At 37.5% G+C, this 8,872-nt stretch overlaps 1 pseudogene; it reads right to left on the bottom strand.

Moving 5' to 3' along the window:
- Positions 1-3,705: 3,705 nt before the first annotated feature.
- On the bottom strand, positions 3,706-8,289 carry LOC119518237 (annotated as a pseudogene).
- Between the last annotated feature and the right edge of the window lie 583 nt (positions 8,290-8,872).

Here is an 8,872-nt window from a genome sequence, read left to right as displayed (position 1 = left end):
GAGGGATATGGGACTCTTGCCATTGGTGCTATTCTCTGACCCTTTTATTGTACTTTAGTTTAATTCTGTCTTTTCTCTTGTTGCTTTTTAGCTGTTATTTTTTCTTTCTTTTTCTTTTTCTTTTGTCTCTCTACCTTCTTTGACTCTTCCCCCTCCTTTGTGGAAGAAATGGAGATGTCCTTATATAGATAGTGGTGATGGTGGTGAATACACAAATACATGATTATATAGGGAACATTGATTGTTTACTTAGTACAAAATGTATGGTGGGTGAACAAAACTGTCTTAAAAAATGGGTTGATAAAGAAATTTTGAGGGCACTGTATTGAGTGAAATAAGACGGACACATAAGGAGAAATATTGTATGGTCTCACTGATATGAACTAATTATAATATGTAAACTCATAGACATGAAATATAAGTTATGGGGGTATAGAATGAGGCTAAAGAATGGAGAACAGTTGCTTATTATGGGCAGAAAGTTTAACTAGGTTGAAATTAAGTGTTTGGAAATGTACAGAGATGATGGTAGCACATTATTGCAAGAATAACTAACAGTGCTGCATGATGTGTGAATGTGGTGGTATAACTAGAAGTTAATAGGAAGGTCTATAGGGAAAAATATGCCTATTGCAAACTATGTACTACAATTAGTAGTATTTTAACATTCTTTCATCAACAGTAACAAATGTACTATACCAATATTATGAGTCGATAATGGAGGGGGGGTGGTTAGGTGTATGAGTGGACTCAAGTTTTCTTTTTTGCCTTTATTTCTTTTCTAGAGTAATGAAAATGTTCTAAAAATTAAAAAAATTATTGTGGTGATGGATGCACAGCTGTATGACAGTACTGTGGGCCTTTGATTGTGCACTTTGGATCTTTGGATGATTGTATGGTATGTGAAGAATCTCAATAAAGTAAAAAAAAAATACATGTTCTCTGCTCCCATATCCCTCCATTTCTCTTCTTTATGTTTTTATTTATTTATTTATTTATTTTTTATGTTGTTTTTCCCCCCATTATCTCTTTATATTCTGCATTTCTTTACCAGGAAATATGTCTATTTCTTATTCAATTGTATTCTAATTGATAGGAATTAAAATAGTAGAGTTATATATTGAGGATATCATACTATTGGCTTTTGCATTTATCCATTTATTTACCTTTACTGAATATCTTCCTTTTTCCAAACTGCTCCAAGCTACTCTCTTTTCTCTTTTCCTTTCAAACTGAAGAACTCCCTTTAGCAATTCTTGTAGGGCCAGTCTTTTGTTTACAAACTCTCTGTTTCTCGTTATCTGTGAATGTTTAAAAATCTCTCTCATTTTTGAAAGACAGTTTTGACAGATAAAGAATTCTTAGCTGGCAGTTTTTCTCTTTCAGTACCTTAAATATATCATACCCTGCCTTCTCACCTCCATGGTTTCTGATGAGAAATTGGCACTTAGTCTTTTTGAAGATCTGTTGTATATGATGAGTAACTTTTCTCTTGCTGCTTTCAGAATTCTCTCTTTGTCTTTGGCATTTGACATTCTGATTAGTATGTATCTCTGAGTAGGTCTATTAGGGTTTATCCCGTTTGGAGTACATTGCATTTCTTGGATATTTATGTGTGTATCTTTCATAAGAGTCAGGACATTTCTATTATTTCCTCAAATATTCTTTCTGCCCTTTTTCCCTTCTCTTCCCCTTCTTTGACTTCCATGATGTGTATGTTTGTATGCTTCATGTTTTCACTCAAGTCCCTCAGACACTGCTCAATTTTTTTCTCCTCTTTTATATATCTGTTCTTCTGACTATATGATTTCAATTGCCCTTTTAGGTCATGGATGCTTTCTTCCACATGTTCAAATATGCTATTTTATTCCTTTAGTGTATTTAAAATCTATATTATTGTGACTTTCATCCCCATAGTTTCTCTGTTTCTTTTTAAGCTTTTAAATTCTTCTTTCTGTTCACACATTGTCTTCTTAATATCCTTCAGCTGTTTATGAACCATTAGTTTATTTCTATCCATATTTTCCTTCACTTCCTTGAATTGATTTAGGAGGTTTGTTTTAACTTCTTTGATTAGTTGTTCCAAAGGCTGCGTCTCTTCTGATGTTTTAGTTTGTTCCTTTGAGCCATATCTTCCTGTTTCTTAATATGGCTTGTAATTTTTGGCTGATATCTGATTATTTTCATGTGCTAAGTCTGAAGGTCAGTCTCTCTTGCCTATGATTTTATTTTTCATTGGCTACATTTGGAGGCTCTTCTGTGATGTTTGGTCCAGCTTATATTGGACTTTAGAGTAGTAGTGTTTAACTATTCAGATTTTCTCAGGTTTTGGGCACCTGATTCTTGCCCTGGACATGTAGTACAACTATTTTTTCCTGTGCTAATGACTTTATTCATGAACCTATAATGGAGCTCAAAATAGCGAAGAACATAACAAAATTTCAGATTAACATATATCAACCAAATACAACAGAGAATACATCTATTTTTCATAAAACTAACAAAAATGCCTTAAATGCATATATGAGAATATAAATACTTTTCATTTTGTGGAACTTCAAGGTAGTGGAGATTTCCTTAGTACAGTTTGCCAGAAAAACTCATATAACACTGTAAAATACATACAATTCAAAAGAAATAAAAATGTAACTGATAAAATAACCATTTCATGGCTAATCTTCTTGGTAATGTGCTACTTTCATATTTAAAAAGACCATTAGTAAAGATTAAAAATCTTTTAAATTCTGAACTATCCTTCTGGATGTGTTAAAATTTTTTCTTCAGTGTTCACTATGTTCATCACATTCTTATGTCCCCAGTATGAGAAGATAAACACTATTTTGTAGTTAAAAAATCTTTTAGTTTGCAGATTATTTCTTGGAAGTTAAAAATAAATATACCATTGCTAAATGAAGCTTTTCATGATTTGCAATGTATTAGACTCAGGAAACTATTTTCCATTGTTTTAAACTTGATCTTTGGTTCCAAGCTGCCCTGATATCCTTTTAGGTTGTATGGTTGTGGTTAGTAAAATATTCATAAAACAGCACACTAGCTTCATTTAAACCATAAAAGCAAATTAGGTCAATTGCCTAAGGACAATGAATGGTATGTATCAAGAAATCAGGCAAAATGAGTTCCCTGAAATACACAACTAGCATGTTAAGTGTTAAAAGAAGTTAGTGTTGCTGAGGAGTAACTCTCCTCCTTTCATCAATGACCTAAATCAATTCATTAATGGCATTAGCGATTTTGTAATTTGGACATAAGAGTCTGTTGAGAAGAAACTAGTTGGAAAAATCTGCATGAAGGCACACAGGTGCTCTTAAGTAGATAAATAAGACCACCTAAGCTGCATATGCAACCATGAGGTGTCTGCCCCAAGCACATAAACCAATCTCATGTTTAGAGGTTGAATATTACCACTGTATAGATTCCACCACATGGAAGAACCCTATGCTTGTGGGCATGCATATCCCAGAGGTCTGAACTAGATAGTGGTTTTCCAGAATTGATGAAACTTTGTACAAAAACTGGCTTTTCCTTAAAATTAAACTGCTGAGGTTTTAAATTAATGGAGCAAATGGATGAAATAACACTAGAAGAAGTCAAAGTGAACCCCAGAAAGGATGTGCTCAATTTCATAACTGAAGGTTGCAGATGCTCTCTTCTCTCTCTCCTTGAATAATCAAATGCAAATGCCTTTTAGCAATGGCAGCTTTCAAATCCCTTTAAAAAAAATCAAGTATTGCCCCCTTAAGGAGCACCTCCATTGGCAAAAACTGTAAAACCTCCTGGGATGCATCAGAGTTGAGCATAGTGCTCAACAGTTCATTCACATTCTGCAGATAGTAGAAAACTGGATTTGGAAGATCCTGATAACCAACACATAGCAGGATTGCACAACTCCTCAGGGACTCAGAGGATGTGGGACAAGAAAATGTGATGAATCTAAAACAGCTGTGGAGCACAAAGATCAAACCAGCCACAAGTGTTGTGAAACAAAAAAGTACAAGCAAAATCATAGCATCTGCATGAAGCTACTGTAATGAATACAGAAGGCAGACCCAAAATAACTGGAGGTAAAAATAACTGGTTGTAAAAATAACTGGGTCCTACAACCTGCTCATCCTGAAGGCACTTGGTAAGGCTAAACAACTCAGAAAATAAAAGTTTTTCAGAAAAAATGTGACAATAACAATACTGTTGTTTTGGCTTAAACTTGGAATCCAAATTCAGAGCTCCTCCTAATGACTTTTCAATAGCTTCATTAAAAGTCTAAAATTTCACCGTCATGGAAAGGAGAACATAAGTTGAAACTTTAGCAGTTTCTTTTCCTCTAAAACATATCATAAGTGACACTCAAGATTGTTCCTTCCAAAAGAGAGTTTGCCCAGGATGATATTCAGCATGTTCTTCAGCCCAACTATTAAAGTATCCTTTAACTACCTTTTCTTTCCATGAAAAGGTTTCCAGCCTCTTCCTTGCATTATGGGTTTTTTTTTATTAATAATAAATTTTATTTTGAAATAAGTTCAATCTTACAGGAACAGTTGTAAAAACAGTACAAACCCCCTACATAGAATTCCATCATACTCCGACCCTCCCTAATACCCTGATCCATCACCTTTAAGATCCTGTCACACCACTGTCTCTTTCTTTCCCTCCCTTTCTCGCTCCCTCTCTCCCTCCCTAACACCCATCATCTATTGCTCTGTCTTCTGAACATATGAGAGCAAGCTGCACATATCTTTGAACAAACAATATAATTCACATATACCTTTCCCATGAACAAGAACACTATTTTATGCAATCTCATTAAACGCAGCTAAGAAGCTCAAGAAATTCAGCATTGACACAAAGCTTACATTCTATATTTCCTTTTTTTTTTTTTCTTGTGTCCCATCTGTGTCCCTTTGAGCCTCCTCTCCTCTGACCTCAGGTCCCTAACAGGATCATCCTTGGCATTTAATTTTCATCTATTTAGACTGTCTTATTTTTTTTTTTCAATTGTGGAAAGATATATATAGCCTAAATCTTCCTATTCCACCCCTCCCTAGCATTCCCTTAGTGGGATTAATCACATTTAGAATGTTGCAATGCTATCACCTTCCGACCATCCATTTCTAGAAGTTTCCCTTCACCCCAAACCAAAACCCCTACTCTCATTTCTTAACTCCCCGTTGCCCCTTCCCCCACTTCTTGGAACCCCTACTCTACTTTTCATCTCTTTAGTCATATTCTTTGATACTTTCTTTGTGTTTACCATAGGGCTTAAAATTAACCTCTTAAATCTATAACAATCTTGTTTTTCTTTGAAACCAACTTAACTTCAATAGGACACTTAAACTGTGTTCCTATACTCCTCCATTCCCCCACCTTTATGTAGTTCTTATCAAAAATTACATATTTTACATTGAGTCCAAAACCACCGATTTATCATTATAGTTTATGTATTTTAGATCCTGTAGGAAGTAAATAGTGGAGTTATAAATCAACAATACAGTAGTAATGGTCTTTATATTTACCATGTGATCTTTACTGGAAATGTTTATTTCTTCATGTGGTTTCAGTCCATTGTTTAGTGTCCCTTCCTTTCAGCCTACTTAGGACTGATCTACTGGTGATGAAGTTCCTCAGCTTTTGATTGTCTGGGAATGTTTTCATCTCCCCCTCATTTTTATCTTTCAGGTGTTTGTGAATTCTCCAGGTCTCTGATGGTTACTGACTTCTATTTGTATTCCATTGTGGTCAGAGAATGTGCTTTGAACAAATTCATTTTTTTATGTTTTATTTTATTGAGGCTTGTTTTTATGTCCCCACATACACTCCATTCTGGAGAAAGAGCCGTGATCACTAGTGAAGAACGTGTGTCCCAGTGACCTGGGATGTAGTATTCTATATATGTCTGTTGAAAGTCTCTATATCTCTCTTTCATTTCTTTGTTTCTCTGTTGGTAGGGCTCACTTTAGTATCTGAAGTAGTGCAGGTCTTTTATTAGCAAACTCACTCAGCATTTGTTTGTGAAAAATTTAAGCTCTCCCTCAAATTTGAAGGAGAGCTTTGCTGGATAACGTATTCTTGGTTGGAAATTTTCCTCTCTCAGAATTTTAAATATGTCATGCCACTGCCTTCTTGCCTCCATGGTGGCTGCTGTGTAGTCATTACTTAGTCTTATGTTGTTTCCTTTGTATGTGGTGAATTGCTTTTCTCTTGCTGCTTTCAGAACTTGCTCCTTCTCTTCAGTATTTGACAGTCTGATCAGAATATGTCTCAGAGTGGGTTTATTTGGATTTATTCTATTTGGAGTTCACTGGGCATTTATGCTTTGTGTATTTATATTGTATAGAAGGTTTGGGAAGTTTTCCCCAACAATTTCTTTGAATACTCTTTCTAGACCTTTACCCTTCTCTTCCCCTTCTGGGACACCAATGAGTCTTAAATTTGGATGTTTTATTTTATCTATCATATCCCTGAGATCCATTTTGATTTTTTCAATTTTTCTCCCATTCTTTCTTTTGTTCTTTCATTTTCTGTTCTGTGGTCATCGAGGAGGCTGAGCTGTTGTTTAACTTCCTCTAATCTTGTATTATGAGCATCCAGAGTCTTTTTAATTTGGCCTACAGTTTCTTTAATTTCTGTAAGATCTTCTATTTTTTTATTTACTCTTGCAATATCTTCTTTATGCTCTTCTAGGGTCTTTTTTATGTCTTTTATATTCTGTGCCATGCTCTTCTTCAAGTCTTTTATATCCCATGCCATGCTCTCATTGCCTGTCTGTAGTTCTTTGATTAATTCTGCCAGGAACTGTGTGTCTTCGGATCTTTTGATTTGAGTGTTTGGGTTTGGGTTCTCATGTCATCTGGTTTTATCATATGCTTTAAGATTTTCTGTTGTTTTTGGCCTCTTGGCATTTGCTTTACTTGATCTTTAATTTGTTAAAATTGCAGCTTGGTGACATACACTTTCTCTAACTAACCAGCAGATGGCGTCCATGAGTCACTTATTCCCCTCAAGTCAGTTCTCCCCAACTTTGTGGTATGTGGGGATCTGATTCTTTTGGGGTCCAATTAGTGCACTTAATTTGGGTGTGTTGTCAGTGCTGTCTGCCCTCAATGAGGGGCATGTGCTTGAGTGGTTAGGGAGGAAGGGCAGGTTTAACAGTCAAACCTCCCAGGTGTTCCTGGAGATCCAAGGCTGTTCTCTGCCACTGACACAAAAGTCCTCGGTATTGGCATAGGTTCCCTGGGATTTCCGAGCAGTTCCCCACTCCCTGCTGTGCTTTTCTAGGACCTCTGTTGAGGGAGGGAGGGCCGTGCCACGTCACAAGTGAGCGCCGGCCTCCAGGGAAGCCCTGGGCCACTGGGCTGTGTAGGGGCATTCCCAGCCCGCTTCAAAGATGGTTGAATGGGACACATTAACTTCCCCCTTTCTGCACAGCTCCGCTCTCCCAGCTCTGGGACAATCAGCCATGGGTGTATTAAAGGCCACTGTCCACAGCTGATATTGTGTCATGTGAGTGGTGCTGCGGGAAAGACTCCCTGTCAGGCTGGGTTTCTCGGCTGGGCTCTGTGCTGTGTGTTCGGCCCTGGGCAGGAGCAGCCCCATCCGCTGGGGTGATGGCTGCGAGGCTGGGTTTCTCAGCTCGGCTCTGTGCTGTGTGTTCAGCCCAAGGGAGGAATAGCCCCGCCCGCTGAGGAGACGGCTGCAAGTTGTGCATCTCCCCTTTGTTTCCCTGGACCCGAAACAATCAGCAGTGGGTGTGGGAAGGGATATCCTCCACCCCAGACACCGAGGCGTTAGTCCAGACCGCTCCCGTCTTATCTGCAGCTGTTCCCGGGTTTCTTTTATTTTTTAAAAAACTCCAACCCACCGTTTCCCCCAAATGCAGCATGGCCGAGGGATTCAGCCTTCTCACTCACTCGTTTCAGAATGCAGACTCCTGGTTTCACCAAACGCACGTTCCCTGTGGCTTTAGCAGAACTTGTCCAGCTGGTGCTACTTTGGAAGTGGTGTTCTGGGTCCTTTCTGGTTTTTTATCTAGTGTTTTCCACGGAGGTGTTTTTTTCTCTGTCTCACCTAGTCGCCATCTTAGGTTCCTCCCTCATTATAGGTTTTAAAATATCTGTACCTTTGCCCAAACCATTTTGTATTTGTACAACTAATATTAGTTTTTTTTTTTTACTAGCCAATTATTTCTGGAAAGAGGCTTCAATTGAAACTTTTGCATGAAAGTTGTACAGCACTGTTTCTTAAATTATTCATCTTTGCTTGTTCCTCTTTTCCCATGCACTCAAACAGGTGAATGTTCTCAGAAACAGTCTCTAACTGATATTTGTGAAAGAACACACAGCATTCTTCAAGTCTTTTAAGAAAAGATTCAGAAATCACATTATGGAGGAATAGAACTTTGCTGGTCATTTCAATCCCAAAATTTAGTGTTATCATAGTTAACAGAGGACAGATGGCCTCTTGTCCCTTACAGAGGAGACATACTACATAAACTTCTGAGTTTCTTGCCTTGCTAGTAGCGGGCTTGAATAGACTTGGTCAAAAGAACAGTTCAGCAGGTACATCAGGTTTATGGAACAATGTTCAAACAAAGTAAACATCTTCAGAACAAAAGAATCACCAACTCCAAGAGTTGTCATAGCAGTGACAACTTCACAGTAATGCAAAGAAGAGATTAAAGCATCTTGTTCACCTGGGTTTCCGTGGCAATCAAAATTCCCATCTGCAATGATCAAGTGAATGGTAGCCATGTTGCTTATCAAATTCTGAAGTCCAGTCAGATAGTTTAGGGTCATTATATCATTGGTGTCATCTGGGCCAAAGCACCACCAATGCAAGATATTTGCAATAAGCCCATCAC

The sequence above is a fragment of the Choloepus didactylus genome, chromosome 21 (assembly GCF_015220235.1).
Source record: "Choloepus didactylus isolate mChoDid1 chromosome 21, mChoDid1.pri, whole genome shotgun sequence".
Lineage (NCBI taxonomy): Eukaryota > Metazoa > Chordata > Mammalia > Pilosa > Megalonychidae > Choloepus > Choloepus didactylus.
The sequence above is the reverse complement of the archived record's forward strand: the minus strand, read 5'-3'. Positions and strand labels throughout refer to the sequence as shown.